Source organism: Bactrocera dorsalis, chromosome 5 (genome assembly GCF_023373825.1).
Source record: "Bactrocera dorsalis isolate Fly_Bdor chromosome 5, ASM2337382v1, whole genome shotgun sequence".
Classification (NCBI taxonomy): domain Eukaryota; kingdom Metazoa; phylum Arthropoda; class Insecta; order Diptera; family Tephritidae; genus Bactrocera; species Bactrocera dorsalis.
This window is the reverse complement of record NC_064307.1, coordinates 2,680,896-2,703,301: the sequence shown is the minus strand read 5'-3', so window position 1 is coordinate 2,703,301 and position 22,406 is coordinate 2,680,896. Positions and strand designations below refer to the sequence as shown.

Below are 22,406 nucleotides of genomic sequence, written 5' to 3'. Positions count from 1 at the left end.
TTTTGTATTTTTTTATTATTTTTTATTTTATTTTTTTAGTATGCCTCCTAATTTGCTAAGTATACAGACATTTTCGGCAATAATCTTGATAATTTTATTAGCAAATATGTCTCGAGGGCTGGACATTGCCATAGTTTACAGGCCAGCCATATGACATAACACAACATAGCCTGAGTTGAAGCTTCACTAGACAGGTCATGACTAACGTAATCTTCGTGCATAATTCAAGGCAAAAAAGATTCTCGTGAAATCCGCCTAAAGCTCAGAGACAAAAACTTTTCAGAAGGAATTGAAACTGTTTTTTCTCTCAATATCAAGATCCTTATATTTATTTGGAAGAACAAGAAAAAAACGTTAATTTCGACTACAGTGAAACTATAATATCCTTCACAGCAGCACTTTTTATAGTATAAAATGATTTCTATACTTATTTTGATCGCTCAGCTTGTATGACAGCTATATGCTACAAAGTTCCCACCTGAACAATTTCTTCGAAGGTTGCATTATTGTCTCAGAGTCAGAGATATTGTGAAGACATCTTGTCAAAGCCATACTAGCACTATATTCCAATCGATCAGTTTGTATGACAGATGTATGGTACAGTGATCCGATATCTGCAGTTCCGACAAATAATCAGCTTCAGGAGATATTTTTCTTCCGGATTATTTTTGTGTTATACTTATATAAAGGGAAAAGATTTTCAAGAATCTAAACTCTCGTTAATAGAGTTTGCAATAAATATAACAAATGCAAAATACTCCTATATCAGCTCAGAAGCCCTTCTAATGATAAAACGATTCTAACCTATTTATTTAACATCATATATACTATATAAGGATGTAAATATACACTAGTATATACATATGTAAGTACGATCTCGCATTCACCTCCAGTTGATAATCGTGTCAATCTCAGATGACGTGGTATAAAAGCTTTAATCAATTTCTGTATTCATAAAAAATAAAAGAAGTAATTCTTCACTTACGCATCACTTATCTAATCTAAGTGACAGTGCTGTCATAATCGAATCGCTTAAAATCTAGCGCACCGTTACTTGTTTATGTGGGTATATAGTATACCCATATACCTCCAAATTGCTCAAAATTCAATGAAGTGCGCTACAAATCATTGTTTTTCTCGCCTCGGGACAAGCATAGCTTACCGATCCTTACATATGAGCACCTATAAATGCATATGTGCCGATGTATGTGTGTTTGTATGTACCTTTGGATAGGCCCCGACGTACGTGGAAGACCTTTTCCACTTCAATGCACCTCAATGCTAATAAACTTGTATGGGTTTTTGTCGCTCTAAAGTCGGGATTATAATGAGCTCAACAACGGTATTCACAATGTACCGCTTCTGCTTTTGGACGTTTGGTGTGAAAATAATAATTTAAGATGTAATTTTTAATGAAATGCTCTTAAAAATAATTTTCGATTTTTAAAGCTCATCCTATGAATATGAATGGCACAGGTGAAGTGAAGAGAAAGGATAAATATTGGGGGATTAAAATAAATAACAATTTGTTAGTTAAGCATTACAAACGAAATATTAATTAACTAGTTTCTAAATAAATGAAAAATAATATAATACAAATAAGCTGATCTCAGCTCTCCGGCAGAAGAAAAACACAAAAAAAAAATATTTAAAATCGGCTTTTGAGTAACCAAATAATTTTATTTTTGTGAATTTACTAAAATTGAGATTCTATAATTTTATGTAGTTTTATATTTTCTCTGTTTTATTCTAATTTTTTACACAAAGTCAAAACCAAGTTGCCAAATTTGGCTGTCAGTCTCAATGTAGGTATGTAAATGCAACCGCTTTGTGTGAGTGCGTTCAAGAATTTATCAAATAAATTAATGCAAAAATCCGCATCGAATTCAAAGTAAATTCACAGCAAAATATTTTCGTGTTTTTCTGACTTAGATTTCAAGAAATTTCATGCAGATTTGATTTCCAAATCAAATAATTGATCTTAATGCGGCGTCAAATGAGGCTTTGCAGATCACGTTGCCGGCGCAAAACCTAAAAATCAACACACCGACGACAGCAACAAAATCCACCAACAGTTAGAGCGTATCGGAATTTGTGTTGTTGTTGGTTTTTGGTTCACCACCGCCAACTGGTAGCGCAACAGCTGGCGGCTGGAGGACTACTGCATGCATGCATAGTTGGGGCTGTGATGACGTGACCGTAAATTGTGGATAAAATGTTAAATCCAATCAAATGTAAACGTAAACTGCCACAACAACAATAACAACAATGTATGGCATGGCAGCATTGCAACTGAAAAGCGATAAATAAAATAAATAATGAATAAATCGGATGCAGCGGCTTAGATCTCGTTTACTAGGCTTTCAGCGGGAGCTTAGTTAAAATTTCAGTTGGAGATTCAAGCTGTTAGAAGAACATGCTACTAAATAAATACTTTTGAGCCAACAAGAGCAGTAGCAGGTGAGGTAACAAGCTGTTCATCACAAATATTTACTTCTAAAGAAACTGTGGGTCAAAAAATATAAGTACTTACTTAAGCCTGCCCAGAATCGTTTGAAATTGCCTAAATTACTTTAAAAAAAATTAAAATTTCGCCATATATTATAAATAAATATTTAGAGAAATTATAAAAAATATTGAGAATTCTCGGGAATATTTGCAGCCATTAGTAGCAACAAAAATCACTACTAAGTAAAACATGCACCCGACACGTTCTGTTGTGTACAAACTAGCCTCCACACACACACACACACATCCTTATCGAAAACAAAAAGTCGAGTCACTTCACGTGCTACTTTCGTTCGGAGTAATGCTGCAAGATCACTTTGCCTTGCGCATGATATTGAAAATATTCACATTGTATCATATTGCCGTTGTTGTTGCTATAGCTATTGGCCGCAACGAAAGTGTGAGTGATTGATTTTCATATAATTTATGGCAATGCGGGCAGCTAAACGATCTTTTTTCTTTTATTGCTATAGAAAAAAATTAATTTCGAATATTCCAGTTTTGTGTAGCAAATTTTTTCGCACGAATTCCAGTTAACTCGTTTCTCTGACTTTGCCACAGTTGAACTAGACCTATGGCGCACATTAATTTTATTTATTTAAAAATATTAATATATTATTTTTTATTGCTTTGTTGTCGTTTCTTACATTTTTGTTGTTGAGATTTTAGTTTTTGTTGCTGCTGTTTTTTGGTTTTCATTGATTTTTTTGCCATTGAACTCGTTGCCTAACCTCTAACGCAAGTAAATTCTCATACGACGCTGTTCGTTGGCATTGCAACATTCGGCAAATGATCTTCATTAGTCCGCAACATTGTTGCGACACATGATGCTGTGGCCGCCCGCAGCATGCAAAGCAACCTTGTCAGCATTTTTGGAGCAATTTTTTATGTGTGATCTGTTTCGCTTTAGTACATTATTGATATTGCATAATTTCCAAACAATTGTTGTTGCTGTTTTTGTGCGCGCTGCCTAGCGGGGTTTTCTCCATTCATTGCCGCATTTCGGCGCTTGCTCTTTGACATGGCCAATGAGTTGGCTAAAACTAGACCGCTACACATTGCTTTGTGGTATTTTTGTTTCCATGTGAGCGCGTGTGTATGTGTGCGTGTTTTATTTTTATTGGTTTTTGTTGAAATGAAACTGAAAACAAACGGTAATTTTCGCTTTTTCCTCTATTTTTCGCAAATTATTTGAAAAATTGGCATTTAATTGATTTGTGTCCTGCTGTGCACGGGTTCTCCTTCCTTCAAGAGGCTGCGAACTTCTTTGATCGCCGATTTTCGCTTCACTTCTTTCTCATATGCAAAATTGTGGGTTTCTTAAACTAAATTTAATGAGGTTTATGTAATTTCTGTTATTGTCTTGTGTTAATGAAAAGTGAAACTGTTGCCTTTGTGCACTTGCTGGCGGATTATTGTTTTCATTTTCATTTGCCTTTGCGTTTGAGCTTTTGTTTTCATCTCCTCCTATGACCTAATTTAATTCTTTATGATTTTGAATAATTGCCATTGAAAGCGTGTCAATGGATGCGAATCAGCAATTGTTTGTTTGTAATCGTTTTCTATGACGTATGCATACATACGTTCATACATAAGTAAATAGTATATAACGGGTGATCCAAGTAGAGGTAATTTTTTCAATAGCCTTTTATGATAGATCACGCGTGCGACGTGCCAAGCTATCATATTATTTTTGTTCAGCATTGTTTGGTGTTTCATTATGGAAGTTTTTTACGAAAATTCACTTTCTGTAAAGAATTTGTTTCGCATGCTTTGCTCAACTTATAGTCAACGCAATCGGCCCACAGAGCTTTCCATTCACAACACCATCACCCATCTTGAGATCAAGCAATATTTATTGGATAATTTTCGACCAAATAGACCTCAGCACACAGTAAAAAAATAAAGCAGCCGTAGCTGAGAGTGTACACGAAGACCGTGGAGAGTCGATTCGGTGCTGTGCGCTGCAACTCGGACTGACGTATGGAACGACTTCAAGCATTATAAGTCGAGATCTTAAAACGAAAACGTACAAGATACATTTGGGCTTTTCAAAAGTTCCACGAACATGAGGCCTATTTCAGGCTCAATGGGCATGTAAACAACCACAACTATATCATTTGAGACGTAGAGCAACCTGAAGAGATTAAAACAATGGTTTGGTATAGTTCGTGGACCGGTGGAATCATCGGTCCATATTTCTTCAAAAATGATGCCGATGAGTACGTAACCGTTGATGGCGACAGTTATCACGCCATGATAACCACATATCGCATCGATCAATGGATTTACTGAGAGAACACTTCGGTGATAGATAATTTCATGTTTTGGATCGGTGGGTTGGCCACAAAGATTGTGTGATATCACACCGTTAGACTTTGTCTTGTGAGAATATGAAAAGTCTAAAGTTTATGCGAACAATCAAGCTTCAATTCAGACTTTGTAGCAAAACATCACGCGTGTTATTCGCCAGTTACCAGTTGAAATGCTCCAACGAGTCATCGAGAATTGGACTCAAGGGATGAACCGTGGGAGACGTTGCTGCGGCCTACATTTTAAAGAAATAATCCTCAAAAAATAAATGTCAAAGAAGGTTCTTTTAAATGATAACAAATATGCTCCACTAAATTTAAAGTTTCTGCGTTTTTTTCTTAAAAACAAAAGTATGGTACTTGAAATTGATCACCCTTTATATATATTTTTTTAGCAATTTTGCTGCAACTCTTTGAATGATGACATTGTTATACCGCGTTTAACCAATTTCGATTTGTGTATATACATGTATGTATGTGTGTTAATATGTGTGCAAATGCACCCACAGCGCTTTTGGTAATGGCAATGGTTTTCAATTTTGTGTGAAATTAAAAAATTATTGCTCAAGAAATTTATTTTTTAAATTCATACAAAAGCGATTCTTTACAGTTAATTGTGAAGTGCTTGTCTGCTGATTATTAATAAATGTTAAACATTTGTTTCTTATTGAACGCTTTAAAATTACATACATATGATATTTCATAATTAATATAACACATAATTATTTATTTATTAAAAATAGTAAATAAGAAATAAAGAAACATTAAATATAATTTTATAGTTTATTTAGCATTTGATGACTTTGAATGTAGTTTTGAGCATAGTTTTCACATTTTTTTTTTAATTCAGAAGAGTACAAATATGTGTCTATATTATAAGTATGCCGAAATGGTACCAAATAACAAGGGAACTCCAAACACGCTGAACAATAAATTATTTCCAAATATAATTTTCTTTTTATTATAAATGAATATCAACAATCGGTCTCAAAACAGATCTCGGATATCAATTTCTTGTAAGACTGGGACTCGAAAATATATTATTTATCTAATAGTCTAGCATAAAATTAACAATACGGTAATTACATTTTGCTGGCAGGTGCAAATAACTCAAAACATGACTCTTTAGAGGATCAGACATAGAACCGGTTGAATGAACCATGACAATTTATTTGAATATAATAGCGGTAAAATACCAGTGTAAATACCAAAATATTTATAAATATTATTTATATCAATATTAATGCTAATAGGAAATTTTTCATGCTAAAGAAAACTTACATTTATAATACTTGGACAACTCATATCAAAGGAGCTAAGCAATACATATAAATATACGTGAAATTGTTTGCTCTACTATTTAGTATGAATATCTACGAACAATGAGACTTTTATCAATTTAAGAATTAGAGACCAATAGTCTAAGAATATTATTGACAAATACATTTCTAGCTTCTGGTTGATTCCTGTTATGTTTGCCGACTATATTTTTTACTATAATGAGTATAAATATATACCAATAATGAGTGATAGAAGTGATTATGATGCTGTCATTAGTGGGTCAAAATAGTTTTATCGAAAAAATATAAACATAATTGATTCTAGAAATGGAAATCTGGAGTTTAACTTCCATGCGAGATAATTTTATGCAACTATACGAGTGATTTTTACCAAATAGTATATATGAATCCACTTATTACTTTCGAAGTATGTTTAGGAAATTTGCTGTAAAAAAGTATTCCCTAGATTTAGAGATCACCCTAGTATTCTCAGACAGACTTGAACCCATAGCATCTCAGTGACCTTAACCCAGCAACCATTACGTAATTATCGATTAAATATAGTCCAATAAAAGTATGGCTGGCGCAAGTTAAAGGAAACCATTTAAGCATAGCAGTCCATTATACCAGTTCTTATTAATATAATTAAAATCAGCAATGCATACAATTAAGTGCGCTAATTAAATTTCTAAATTATACAAAATCATAGCAGCTCGTTAATGCAACTACATAATGCTCCAGAACAAATCGTCCCTGCAAGCGATTGCGGGTGGACACCTCGCGAACACGGAACTGGCGTGGAAGGTGGCAACGACAAGCTGGTTTTCGTATTGTTATTTTTATGCATTTGCGCTAATAATACTTAATGCTTTTGTTGTCATTATTGTTGTTGTTGTTGTGACTTAATGGTTGGTTGCATGTGCAGGTAAGGCAAAAAATTGCTTATAAATCAAAGTTATTAGATTATTACTAACTGATTATATACATAAATTATCATTTATATATTGTTTTGTTGTACACACACACACACATACATATATATATATACGCGTGTATACATAAATTTATATAAATAAAATCCAAACTTATTTGCTAAACAATCAATTTAATGCTTTATGACTTGTTTGCGGCACTTAGCAGCATAGTTACATTGCTGATTGCTGATTAGTTGGCAATCGCCGTACATAAATGCATAAAAATTTAAAGAATTGCCGCTGCTCCACGCTCAAACGCAAGCGGATGTGTGTATGCGCGTTTGGACAACTATTAGAGGAATATGCAGCTATTAATAAAGTGTAAATGCGAAATCTGCGATGTTGTCGAGTCTAATTGGCAGTCAAGCTATGCTCGATTGCGTCTTCTTGTAGAATTTATGATGTACAAATTGAAATATAGGTGAGCATGTGTATATTCATATACATATATATGTAATCTGAGCAAATTTGAACTGAACTGACAAATATTAAGTAAATTTTCACGTAATTTAAAAGAAATCTTCATTATCGCCTTCAAATTTGCTCTCCTTGCGATATAAGCCAATGGTGTGTTCGATTCGCCACATTCCCGGATTTGAAGAATCAAACACAGCTGATTATAATTTACAGAGCAAATGTGTTGAGAGGCCGCAAATTGCGCCAGGCACACATTTGTACATATCATGGCGCGCTCTTACACATTTTGTGGTATTTTTCAGTTTTCTACAACAACAAAAATCTCTATTGTACCCCACACAAGTAAGAAAAGTCCAATTTTAAGGGTGGAGTTGGCTTTAAATTTATTACTATATAATTATTGAAGTTCTTAAACAAATATTTGGGGCTAGGTGGGCACAGTATGCGTTTTGAAGTACCGTAGCGACAATTTATTTATGTAACATAAATTTTATTTACATTTTTATATACAACTAATAACTTAATTGCAACGCTTTCGCGACATAAACTCTTTTGGGACTTGTTTCGTCAATTCTTCTATGCAGAACAAGTGTATTTATTAATAAAAATATATTTGTATTCAAATAAGAGATAAGATAGCGGTTTTTATTGGTGGTAACAAAAAGTTTATGGCCTAAAATATATGCTTTTTGGCACAGTTGACAAGTGGAAGATCAAACTGCACAAAGTTGAGCGTTGTTTTTTTTGTAGAATTTCTGAATGAGACGATTCGTTTCATTTTATTTACAACTAGGCAATTAAATAAATTATTTGTATATGTTATTGTAGAATTAGTTGATATTTCACAATGTTTATGGGTCGAGTGGGTCGAATAGGCCGTCACCACGTGGTGGAGCATCCTCAGTGTAATAAAAGTTGTTGAAAGCGAAATATAAATTTATCAAAAATTCGAAGTGCCTATGTATGGTTCTATTCAAGTGTCCTATTTAGCATTAATTGGCTATTTTTAATTGGGGCAGTTAATAATTTATGACCTTCTTATTTTTGAATTTATTGCACTTTTTAGCGAATGATGGTCACAAGATACGGAAAAGGTTGGGTGTTTATGGCCTACAGCTCCAGTTTCGGTAGAAGAATATTTTCTTTGGTTACTTAGTGGATTTTTGTGAAACTTTTTTTTGAAATAGTATTTATAATTTATAAGGGAACAGAACTGATATAAAAATACATTTCAGAAATTTCACAAATAGACTTTTCAAAACACATCTGCAACATTTTCTACAATTCCGTAACTGTGATTCCATTGGAAACACAAAATTTCAAGCTCACTGTTAATTTTTTTCCGTGGTAGTAATCGCCATACAAAACATTCGTGTCTTAAAAAACAGCTGCCAAACACACATGAATTGACATATGGAGTTCAAAGATCCTACGGACATCTTAATAGAAAGGTTGTTCCAATCTTAGAAAACAATTTTTATCGATTTTTTTTACGGAGCTTTATTTACCTTTTTTTCCTTGAATAATATTCTAGGCGCTTGACCTTCTTAATGGTATCCTCTACATATAGGATCACCTTCTCTTGCCAATAAAAAATAAAAAAATTGTTTCTATATTCTCTAAAGTTTTTTTGGGCATTAACTATATTATGCAATGCTTTTAAGCTAGTCTTCATTAATTAAATAACTAAATTCCTCAAAGCACACTTTCATTTTACCTCAATTTGTAAGAACAAGAATTTCCACAAAGTGGACAGCAATTACGCGTAAAAAGTAACTTGTATTATCAACTAACAGTTTTCAGCTCATGTTATTTGTACAAACATACATACATATGTACTATGTATGGATGAATTTTCATAAAATGTCATATCAGAAGTTGCTCTCAAAGCCACCCACATAGCGAGCAATAAAATTTGAAGAATGTGAACATGTGCATATCTCAAACAGACAAACAGTACTCAAACTAAAATGCATCTTATCTAGATGTTAGTATGCACATACATGTACATATATGTATGTATATATTTTAGATATGTGCAATCACGCAGACAGCTAACTTCATAAAATTCCAGGAAAGCCCTCATAAAATTCACAGTCTACAATCACAAGCAAATTTCCATGCACAGAATAAAAAGTGACATACATACATACACACACTGTGATGTGTATGAAAGTCTGGCGTGGGAACCTTTACATTGCACAACAACAATATGAGCAAACGCACGGAACTGTAAAAGCCACAGCACATCAACTTCTTATCTCAACCAACTTTAATTTATAGAAATTCTCCCTGCAGATAGGCACCACACTTTTGTAAGAATTCTCTTTGTATTGACATTGCATTAGCTTTTTCCCCGCGGGCAGCCGAAGCCATATTCAGAACGCCAAAACAACGGTACCAGCAATGGCAAATGCACAAACGGCTCATTGGTCATATCAGCGCCACACACGATGACAATTGCCGTATTGACAGTTGGCACACACACACACTGCCAGATGGCACATGCATACAACTCGTATATATGTACGTAACTCAAAGCAGATAGCTGTTTGTTGTTGTACACACTTGCAGTATGTATGTGTGTATGTGTGTGTGTGTGTCAGCGATGACTTGTTGCGTTTGCGGGCAGTCCGTCCGTCTGTCTGCCGTTCATTGAATGGCTTTTGTAGTTTAGCGGCGCAACGACGAAAACAACAACAACAATGACGAAAAGTAAATATTTGCCAGCAAAATGGTTAATTAGTTCAACAATTGTTAAGCGGTTGTAAAACTTTTAGCGCGCAAGCAAACGGGATGTGACACAGAAAAGGAAGTGTTCCGGCGGAGATGTGACAGAAAACATTGAAATTACTAACAAACCGATTGTACTATTCTTGAGCGCCTAGAGACACGAGAGAAACGGGCTTATCGCTTGCTATTTACTTTCATTATTGTGTAAACATACATACATATGTACATATATGTGTGTGTGAATGGCAAATGTGGCACATGTCGTAGGGCCTTCGGGGAATACCATCGCTTAGTCATCTGGTTGCAATCAACTAGTCGTTGTTGTTGTGTTTGAATTTGTGTGTGTCAGTTATTTTGAAATAACTGCTTTCGGTATAAAGATGATTATAGTAGTTATAGTTTATGATTAGATTCTATAAGTTCAATTTGTTTATCGCAGAGTAAAATTTAATTAATTTCATTCGAACTGATTCCATTTCGTTTCTACTCTGAGTTGTTCTTCAGAGAATCTCCTCACTGATAGGTCATTCGCTACTTATAAAATAGTAAATTGTCCTTTAAAATTTCTTACAAAAGACTTTGATCTGTGATAGTGTTCAAATTAAATACTTACTTACAGATTTTTGTTTTTATCAATGAAACCTTAAACCATAAATTTTAATAAGCCGATCCAACCGAACTGTTATGGTAGAACTTCGTTCTGCGCAATTACAATATATTTAAACATTGGGTTTTTGGCAGCTTCTATAAAGCTATATATAAACCAATACAATGGTCCAAAGTACTATGACATTCATCAACCAGCAGCTATGTACATATATAAATAACACTACTCAACAACTCCGAAAGAAAAGTTTTCGATTGGTGTGCTAAGGAGTCTGTGGGGTATTTGAGATGATCCGATTACGGATTTGAGTTCAGAAATTCTCTATCACGTACAGCTATTTTTGTCATTTTAGTAAATGGTGGTGGTTTGACCCACACCCCTTGACTAAAACACAAAAAATTCCACGTGTTAAGAAATTTTTACTATCATTTTAGTTTTAGCAATCCAAAATTAGCAAGAAATGACCTCTAACATCACAGTCACATGACTATTGGAATTAATCTAAAAATTTCAAATTCACAGATATTATTTCATTATTATTTTAACAACCATAAGCTTTTAATATTGCAAGGAAGCAATCTCAGAAAAATTCCAATATCGGCTCTTAGAATTAAGCTAGAACTTTGTTTTGGCAAAGTTATTTAGTCTTCTACCAAATTTTAATAAAATTGGTGGTGTTTTGAGTTTGCTAGATTAAAGATTTTGTCTACTAAGCGGATTACATGTCGAAAACATAAAGCCAAATCTACCAAAACCACAAAACGGAGTTAAGTGAGAGTTAGAATTAAATCTTCATTATGAAAAAAATAAAGAAGAGGAACTATTAGAAAAAGTATCGTACAGCACCCCATAAACACTCAAGATCAAATTTGACTCGAACGGATGGTCTAAATATATAAACTACGCTCAAATCGAGAAAATTTTTTTTTTTAGATTAGTACAACTTTATTTAATGTTGGTGTAAAGTTTGATCTCGACCATATATGCCAATTACTATATATACTTGGCGATTTTTATATAGTAAATCTTAAGACTCATGACGACTTCTGCAAAGCGAATTTTTCAGTTTCCAAAAGACAAAAATCAAGGGGAGTAAAACTTGAAACATATGATGGTTGAACGATGATTCTTCCTTCGTGTTTGGAGAAAAAGGCAATCCCAATCATTTGTTGCGAATCTAGAATTGACACGCTTCATGCCCAAAACATTAACCAAAATAGATTTTTTCTTTGAGAATCTGATCGAAAATTCTACTGCAACATATTACAGGAAGAGTGAGTACCAAAAATCAAAGTCACAGAATGTTTTATATAAATATAATGATTTTTGCTCTGACCAGATGAGAACTGAAACCTCTTTTTGGATTATCTTGACTAGCACGCTATTCATAACTCTTTTTGACCCTGTAAGTACCGGTAATTATACTTATTGCCAATATTACACACCACTAATTTTCTATTCGATATTTCATAGCAAAAGCTGAGAGTTAAAGTAAAGCCAAAGCATTTCTTCTTATATACTAGATCAATTTTAAAAAGGAAATGTAACTAAAGAGAAAAGGCTGTCATTTTTGAGTAAATTTTCAAAAACAGAGCGATTTCAAATGAAAATCCATATTTAAAATGTCGGTGGGTAAATAATTAGTGTGGCAACTTTTGATAAGAGTTTCCTGTTAAAACCAGTTTTAAGAGAAAATATGCGAGTGTATATCTTATATATTGATTACTGGCATTATTTGCGAACTGCGGACGACCCGTGGCCTTATAAACGCAAAACACATACGAATATATAAATTCTTATATACACATGTATATATGTACTTGGCCTGTTATGAGTGCAGGCAACCCATATTTACGCACGATTCATATTTAAATAAATAATTAAGTGCCTTTTGTCACAGGAAACCGCTTAACAAGCGCGATAAGTAAATGAAATATTAACACTTTTAAATTTATACCTTTTTCGCGAACTTCAAGCGTTACACTTACAACATTTCATTTCGCATTTATTTTTGTTGCTATTTTCGCGCTTCATTTGGAAAGCGACAAAAGAAAATAATAATAAACACAGCCGTACAACAACAACCGTATTAAAGCAGCAACTAAAAGGATGTCCGCTGTGGCAGCAGCAACAGCCACCAGAGGTGACCGCGCTTTGCAACATCGCAGTTGGCATTAAAGAAGCATTAATATGACAAGTGTGACAATGGAGCAGCGAGGAATAAAAAGGTAGAAAAGATCTCAACGCTGCTTTCCGTTTGCTGCCGCGCAGTTGAATGAGAAAAAAGCGCATGAGGCAACGGGCTGCAGTCGTAGATACCTTGCCAATGTTCAACCGCCAGCCGGACGGACGAGCAACATTTACGCGAAACGTCGCGAGCAAATGCACCAAGCAACACGTGTAAATAAACAAGTTGCCTCTGAGACTCGATGGTCGGGTGAAGACTTCTATATAAGCTAACTTAAATGTAAGTATGTGTGTGGGGGTCTCCTATTCCTTCCATAGGTTTTGCATGCTGGTTTGGCAGGTAAAGGGTGCGATGCGTGTAAGATGGAGTCAAGAGGATTGCACCGCACGCGTTTCAACAATTTAGTGGCGAAGACGTCTGTGTGAATGTGTGCCAGCTTATGTGTTTACAAATAGGACCTGCTTGGCAACAGCGCTTAACGCTTAAGTTGTTGATATGCGCTGACAAGCGATAACGCGCGGACACCTACAAATTGATTCATGTTTTGCCGACGGCTCGGCATATTCGTGAAGATAGTAAATAAGCAAAAATGTTAACTACGGCTACACCGAATCTATAATACCCTGCACGGGTGCATTTTTTATAGCATGAGAGGGTATAAAAAGATATTTATTTTGATTTTGATCGATAAGTTTGTATGCTAGCTACAGCCGAGTCCAATGGCAACAACAACTTGGATAACTTCAAGTACGATAGTGACCATAGTTAAAGTTACTTAGGACACTATTGATATTTAGTCAAATAAAATATTTTCAGTATGGAACTTGAATTTAATGAATAAGTTTATAAAACAGGTACATATACATATGTTAAAGTGATTCAATATCGGCGATTCTGACAAATATCCAGGATTTTGCCATGGAGAGACGTATGCTGAATTTAAGAATCTCAAAAAATGAGCGTATATACGGACAGACCGACTATAACGACCCAGCTCTTAACGCTGACCATTTATTTATATACCTTTTAGGGTATCCCTAGTACCTCCTTGACGTCACAAACTTTGTGATAAACTTAATGTGGAGTATAGAGTATAAAAAGTCGATCACGTAGCAATAGATAAAATAATAATAGATATAAAGCTAATCGCAAATAAGGCATATGTGACAGAAAGCGGTTTTGAGTGGCGAGAAAATCACAAATTATCTCAGGGGCAGCTCTCACGTACAATCACTTGTGTTTTAGGCCAAAAAATTCCACAATTGTTATGAACAAATTATTCTTGCAAAAAGAAGTAGAAGAAGCATTTGCTCGCTCACTTTTTGCCACATTGTTTTTGTAACCAAAATTTCAAGTATAAAATAGCACATTCACCTCACGATAAATAAAAAATAAATCGTTTAACTAGCAAAGCTCTTTTTCATTTAATCAGAGGCAGTATCTATTTATTGCAACAAAAACAAAATGTAAACAAAATTGTACACAGCTTTATGACCACAATTGAATTGGTGAACAAATAAATCTGTTCGCAAAGTACCGCGCTAACGGTGCTAAATGGGGGTGAGTACAGCAAAGTCAACTAAAATACAAAACGACATAACAACAAAATATTCAAAATTGGGTATTTTTATTGACTACGATTCACCTCAGGGCATTACATATTGTAAAAAAATGCAAGCGTCTGATATCATTTATAACCAATTTATAACCTAAATTCTAATTATGTCACAATAGAAGTAGATTCTATTTTATAAAGTTTTTTTTCGTACACTGTTAAATTATGTAGAGTCATGTTACGTTCTTTTGCATTTTCGATAACGATTCATATGCATGTGTGTATGTTGACAGTTATAACTGATTAATTAAGTGATTACCCTATAGTCAATCAAGCTATGCTATTATTGTTTACGTTTGATGGAGTTTTGCTGTGAAATTTGAGAATTCGACTTTATGTTCATTTGCCGACGGAGACACTACGCTAAAATACCTTGACTGGATTGTGAAATAGGTAAGGAAATAATTTATTTCTTTTATTTCTTTGGCAATTTTGAAATTAATATCGCTTTAATTTATTTAACTGCTCTAAGTTTTTTAATTAAAATAATTTTTATAATTTTTTTTTTAAATTGTAATCGAATTGCAACAGACCTTTAAAAATTTATAAACATCTGTTTGCATATTTCAATATAATTTTCAAAATTTTTCTACATATACATATATATTCTTATATTATTTCTTTGCTATATTTATCATTTAATTTTTTTATTATTTATTTTTAAATATTTTTAATTTTATTTAACACTTGATAAAAAATCATATTAAGCGCAGTTTATAATATTTATTTATTAAAACTTAAATTATGTAACGTCTTTTTTTAAATTTATTTTATCGTTTTTATATATTATAAATTTTATATTATGTTTATTTAATTTTAAAACTATTTTTTTTTTAATTTTACTTAAACTTATTTTATTTTTTATTTTATTGTATATTATTTTCATTTATGTTGTTTTATTCTTTAATGTAACCTAAATTATTATTTTATTTAATTAGATATAGTTTAATTTTTTAATTTACTTAAAATTGTTTTATTTTGTAACGGTTTGTAATCTATTTTTCGTTTTTTTCATTTTTGTATTTCATTAATTTTCATTGTTCTTTATATTACAAATATTCTTTTATATTATTTTACTTAAACTTATTTTATTTTATTTTATTTTTTCTTTTTTTTGTTTATATTATTCTATTTTTTATTCTGCTTTGTTTAATTTAGTTGTAATTTTACTGCTTTTGTATAATATCTATTTTAATTTTTAATTATTGAGTTTTCTTATTTTTTATTTAATTTCAATTTATTTTTTCTTTTTGTTTAATTTATATTTTTTTGTTTTTATTTTCTTCTATTTAATTTATTTTTCTTCTTTTGTATAATATTTAAGTTTTTTTTAACTTAACTTTTTGCGTTTTCATTTTTTCCCAATATTAATTTAACACAAAAATTTTTTCTTCACAGATTTAATTTATTTTTATTTGATTTTTACTTAACTTAAACAGTTTTTTATTGTTTTCTGCCGTATGCTATACTTCATTTATTTATTTGTATTTTTGTTTTCTTTTTTCAAACATTTATTTATTAATATTAACAAAATTTTTCATTTTGGTATCACTTTGCAATTGCGTGTTTTTAACTATTTACAACACTCCGTCCTTTGGTTACAATTTTAACAACTTTCAAATAATATTAATCAATTTACTCACCTGCATTACCCAATAATTTGTTGATGGCACAAATTGATCGCCAATTATGATATCCGTATGCATTTAAAACACTTTTCTGAAAACTCCGTTACGTTTGCTTTTGAGCGGCGTCGCAGCAGCAAGCTGCCACTTTGACAAATTTATCAGTAAAATTTATTCTATGTATCTTTATTTTATTATTTATTTTGTATTTTTATTGAATATTTCAATTATATAAACACCAAAGTTGCCACTGCGTTTAATTTTACTTTTATAAAATAAATTTTTTTTAAAAGGCATATGCGAAAGGCACTTGATCACTTAAAAATACATTTGTTTATTTTAAAAATCTTGGCGTTTTTCAGATCACTTAACGCTGTTATGTCAAAAAATTTAATACACACATGCATATAAACGTTTGTTGGTCAGTAGGCACTATTAAAGCACAATCGCTGTGGGGAAAACAATTATTTACAAGAAATTATTACTGTTTAGCGCGTCGGATTTTCGATAATTCGTGCCTCGCTTTGTTGATTTGTTGCTGTCAACATAATTAGTGTATTTCAATTTCAATAATTTTCCATAAAAACAACTTAGACGCGCCGAAGTATTTTATTTTGGTCCGCAAATATTTGCTTTTCTCTTGGCGGCCGTTTAGCGACGGCTCGGAGTCTGCCTGCTCAAGCTCGCCCACGCAAAGCACAGCGCCACACAAATTCGCATCCAACTTCCTGCGTTTACTTTGTCACTTTGCACAATTCATTGCATTTGCTTTGGGTAAATATTTCCTTAAGATTTCTTTCCCCCTTCAGCAATCAGATAACTCACTTTCTTTACTTTCGCAGGCATTCATGCGAATCATGCGAATTGTTGTTGCAATTAATTAATATTTTTCTTTTTACTTAAACGCGACGGCTTGCAGGCGCTGCAGACACCGAAAGCGCTTGTGGAATGTCAATGCGAAATTTCGAAAATCACACAAAAAATATTTCATTAAAAGTTGGAAATTCGTGGGGACGTACGACCAATTGTCGCCCCTGTGCTTGGAGTGGTGGTCGATGTATTGGCGAGGTAAGCGCGTCGAAGGTGTACGCGACGCGATCAGGAAATGAACGAAATGCGAAGAAGAACCAACCAACGAGTCCAACTAAAGCCGAATAGTAAGTCACTCAAGCGCCGCCGTATGTTTCATCGTTGTCGGTAACCGAGTTCAGACTGATTGGACAGCAGTGCTTTGCCGCAGACGAACCTCGCAGCGCTGTGTTGCTGTTGCCTTTTGCCTTTGCTTACCTGCTTACCTGCCGTCAACACACATATAGTAAATGTACATACTGACACACATACACTCGCCTGCATGGCTGGCTGACTAAAGCATATACTCGTATCATGTGCGCTGTTGTTGTTATTGCTTTGTTACTTCTTCTTCGCGTTGACTCAAAACGGTCGCTTCTGCTGTCCGCCGTTGTTGTTGTGCGTTGTTGTTGCTCACCATTTCGATTTTTTATACAGGTGAAACATATACGAGTATTTTAATTTTAACCACAGTAGAGAGCGAGAGTGACCTGACAACAACAGCAATAGCAATTATCAGAGAACGAAGCGATATTTTTAAACGTAGCAGAGTGTCAGAGCGCTGATCAGTTATTGCGCCTCTTACCGGCCGCACAGTTAGCCTACATCTGTAAGCCAGCCTGAGTAACCACCCTAGTGGCTATTTTAAGCCAATCCGTAGTGCAAAGCGCTGCTCACCAGGTGAGTTTGTTTTGATGTACTGTGGGACAAATGGGCAAATATCAGCGCGCTGAGGCTTGAAAAGAGCATGAGAGTACCGAGTATTGGCATGAGAGCAGCAAACTGGTTTCTTTCGGGTATAAGAGAATTCAGTGATATGATAATATATACATCAGTAAATATATAGAAAGCAAATTGTTGAGTATTATCTACATATTTGGACAACAGCTGAGCTTCGTTTATCAAGAGGTCGAAATGATTGGTAGTTGAAGCAGATGAAACGTACATAATTTGATAATGTACATATGTACGTACATATGTATGTACATATGTATGCACAGTTATACATATGTATATTAAGTTGCTTTGGTATTTAACAAATAATTATACATATTTATGCATAGCAAATATATTTAAATTATAATTGTTATAAATTTTTAATAAACGTTGGCTTCTTTATTTCTCCAACAAAGAGAGTCTGAAGCCGAAAAGTTTTAAAATTTAGTTATTTGTGAGTCATTAGGGCGTTCGGCTGACTAAAATTGTGTGGATGCCCTCATTACAATTTGTTTTATTGAGTAAAGTGCTTGAAAGATCAGGTCATTACAAAAACTCTAACTGCAATCTCGCAGTACAATTTCGAAGTCAAAACAAAGAATCTATATTATATAAACTTATTTATATATATGTATATATGTAATATATATAATTTAAATAAATAATGAACTACAAGAAAAGCAGCAAAGTAAACATTAACTTCAGGCATCTTAAAAATTACAATTAAAGTTGACAAATATTTGGTTCCAAAAATATTTCAGGGCCATGTTATCATGCTAAAACAACTAAATACATATATACATACATATCATAACTAGATCTCTCGAATTAGCAATAGCGTTTAGAAATCAAATTTCACACAACCTTGCTTCCATAACTCAAACATCTCTACTCAAGTTTCAATCCATAAAGCAAACTTTTAAATTGGCACGTGATTTTTCGGGATTAGCTACCCAAGTAGAGATTGCTGCTTTCAAATTTTACTATTACAAATGATAATAAGGTGGACAATGAGACTTACTCAGCCGGATTTACGAATATGGTACGACTTCTAGCGCCACGAAAAACGATGAGGATTCTAAGAAAGAAATGATTCAACCGCCATCGAAAAATTATGTAACGCGATTTTTAACAATTTCAAATATTTTGATTTCAAATAACATTCACAATTTGATAATTATGACAACCGACGAAAAAAAGTTATTTTTCTCGTGTGTCTGTAACACAATCTTATTTATCCTAGAATCCAATCTCCAAAATATTCGCAGCAAATACGCAACTCTTTAACGCTGGTTCCGATTACTTGCTTGGAACATACTTATTAGAACATCGCAAAAAATTTGGAATATATTTTATTATATTATATTGCGAGTTTGTCATTACTTCCTACTTTACTTCCAACTGGAAACAATTCTAGTTGTGTATATTCCAATGACTTATTGAAGCCAATTCAAAATTTTTGACTTAACACTTCGTTTTCCAAGTTTTCATGTACGAGGTTTATTCAAAGAATAACGGAAATCTTAAAATTTAAATGATATACCAGCCCCTGACGTATGATCTAATTCACTGTCCACGTAGTCTGTAGCAGGGGCTAAAGTTTTCATGTGCTTGGTAACTTTCGTTTTGTGTTAAACTTACACTTCGTTACAAGAAACAATACTGCGACGATATCTCCATGGCTCTAATTTCCATAAAATAAAGAGAGCCTTGAAGAATCGTTGTTCTACAAGCATACATACATCTGTAGTTGATATTAAAAGCGCATCGCTAAAAGAGATCCTTTAGAGAGCCTAAAATCGAGATTAAGACGTATTTCATTGTTTGGAAGAAGAGCTGGCATAAGTGTATAATATCGGTGGACTAAGCCGACAACAATAATTTTTTTCGGAAACGAAAATTTTCGTTACCTTTTGATCATATCTCTTATATCCAAATAAAACCTTTCCATAGCAACACTTGTCTCACGGTTATCTTAAGCGCTTCTGTCCTAGTTAGCTAATATCCAAGGCTTACAGATGCAGTGTATGTATGTATATACAGTATTGGACAAAACTAAAGCATTATTATAGGACTATTATTATGGGTTACAATTATGTTATATTAGTTTCTTTTTTAACAAATTTCTCGTACATATACAACTTCTTCCATTTGAAAGTTGTGTGTTGAACAGCGTATTATACATATACATATGTACATATGTATATAAACAAGCGGTGCAAATAATTTTCTTAAAGCTCAAAAGTTCTAATTTTTATGTACTTATATTTTATAAAAATTATAAATCTGATACATTTTATGTATTTTACCATTAAGAATTTACTCACACTCCGATTATGTATGTATGTACATAAAAACCTATTTTTTCTCAAAAGTGATTGCGAAGTTGACTGTAAATGTTTAAAAAATTTTCACAAATACATACAACTTTTGTATCTACATATATACAACGTATATTGTATATATCAAAACTTCAAATGAAAAATCGATAAACCGAAATTACTTGTAATCATGCAAGGCAAAATGTGAAGTTAACTATCTCCAAGCGAACTGTCTGTCTGTATATATGTACATATGCATGTGTATTAAAAGCTACAAAAAAGGAACAGACTTTTTCATGAAAGCAAGCATTTTACATATCGGACAAGCTATTAACTCGAAATAATCGCTGGTCTATATGATACATACATACATATATAGTATATCATTAGTATATATCAATGTAGCTACACGCGTTTAACCGCACACACAGCCGAAGTGAAAGAAAAATGGTAGCATTTAAAACCAAAAACAAAACAAATGCGACTAAAACAATGCGAACGAAATGAATGGAGAAAAAATTACACGGAGCAGACGCAGCCAACGGAAAAGTCAATAAGGGAGTGGCCACGCGCGAGCGCTCAGCCAATCGTAGCGACCGGAATCGCACACATGCAGCAAGGGTAAAGATGCCGAAGAGAGGCGGTAAAACGTAGCCACACATACACAAACACGTGACACATACATGCATGTATGCATGTGCGTGTGTTGGCTATTGGCACGTTGTTAGTATGTCTGGCTAAATATTGGGGATTTGTGGTGGCGACCAAGCGATACAAGTGCGCGGCTATGCTAGAACGAGAGCAAAAAGAGCGAAGAGAGTGAGCGAGTGCGCAATAAATACAAAGCAAAGTTTTTAGCAGACAACAGGCCAGCAATAAAACAGCGACAGTAGAGAATTAAAGAGGTTGTGGATGAATTTGGATGGTGGAAATTCGGGAGGCAAAATGAAATTAAAATGAAAGAAAATACCGAAAATGAAATGGGTTGTGTGTGGAGCGTAGTGAGGGTGGTGGTGGAGAGTGTGGTGCCCAGTAGTTGGGGGTTATGTGAGCGGTGTTTGACTAACTGTATATACATTATACATATATACGCGTACATACAAACAGCAAAACAACAGTTACTTAGTATTATTCGATGAATGAGTATAACGGTTGGATGGAAAAGGGGAACACATGGAATGTTAAATACAAATGCTAGTACAGGCTTTTGTAGATACATACACGAGCATGCATACATACATATACATACATATGTATGAACCGATGTATTTGTAGAAAAGTAATGCATATGTAATCGCGTCTATTCACATTTAAGAATATTTGTAATTAAATGTGCGTGCTTGTATGCAATTTATTGTCAACTGTCAAATTGCTGTTGTTGTCGAGCTAACGAATCGAACGCAAAATGCATAAAAACGAAGTAAAATAACAGAAAAAATTGCTCAAAATGTTGCACGTTCACTGGCACTTTACACATCCGACAGATACGTCAGCCACAAACAAATGTGCAGTCTTACTCTTGTCATATAGCAACTACAATTAACCGCTACTAGTATATGGCTGTGGGTCTAGGTACATATACACCAACACATACTAAAGCAGCCAAAGGCGTGTGTTTGTGTTATTCTTACGTTGTTCGCGTCGGCTACCGGAGTTACGCGCCGCGCAGCAGGGCCAAATCAATTTGTTTACACATCCATGCAAACACCAGTAATTTCATATGCACATACACACATACACACGTATAATATGTGCATAGGTACAATGTACTTACAAATGTTTATTAGTTTGCTTTTCTCATTTGCTTGCTACTGGCTTTGCGACGCTCGCTGTTTAATTTGTTCTTCTGTTGTTGCTGTTGTTGTTGTTATTTTCTGTGTGCAGTTTTACCTTCGCTGTCAATTTCGCTGTTCTCCATCATGTTTGCTTGTATATAGTACACACTATTGTTCTTGTTGTTATTGTTGTTGCTTTTACGTGTACTCGCAAAAATGCAATTTGCATTTGACATTTCTGTAAATAATTGCGAATTGTGCAGCAC

At 33.6% G+C, this 22,406-nt stretch overlaps 1 non-coding gene across 1 annotated transcript in view; it reads right to left on the bottom strand.

Annotated features, from left to right (window-relative positions):
- Nucleotides 1-18,234, bottom strand: part of LOC105232699 (uncharacterized) — a 28,811-nt gene extending 10,577 nt beyond the window's left edge. The window contains exon 1 of the transcript XR_007422850.1: nt 16,278-18,234. This is a non-coding gene — a transcript (uncharacterized LOC105232699). The remainder of the gene's footprint in view (nt 1-16,277) is intronic.
- Between the last annotated feature and the right edge of the window lie 4,172 nt (nt 18,235-22,406).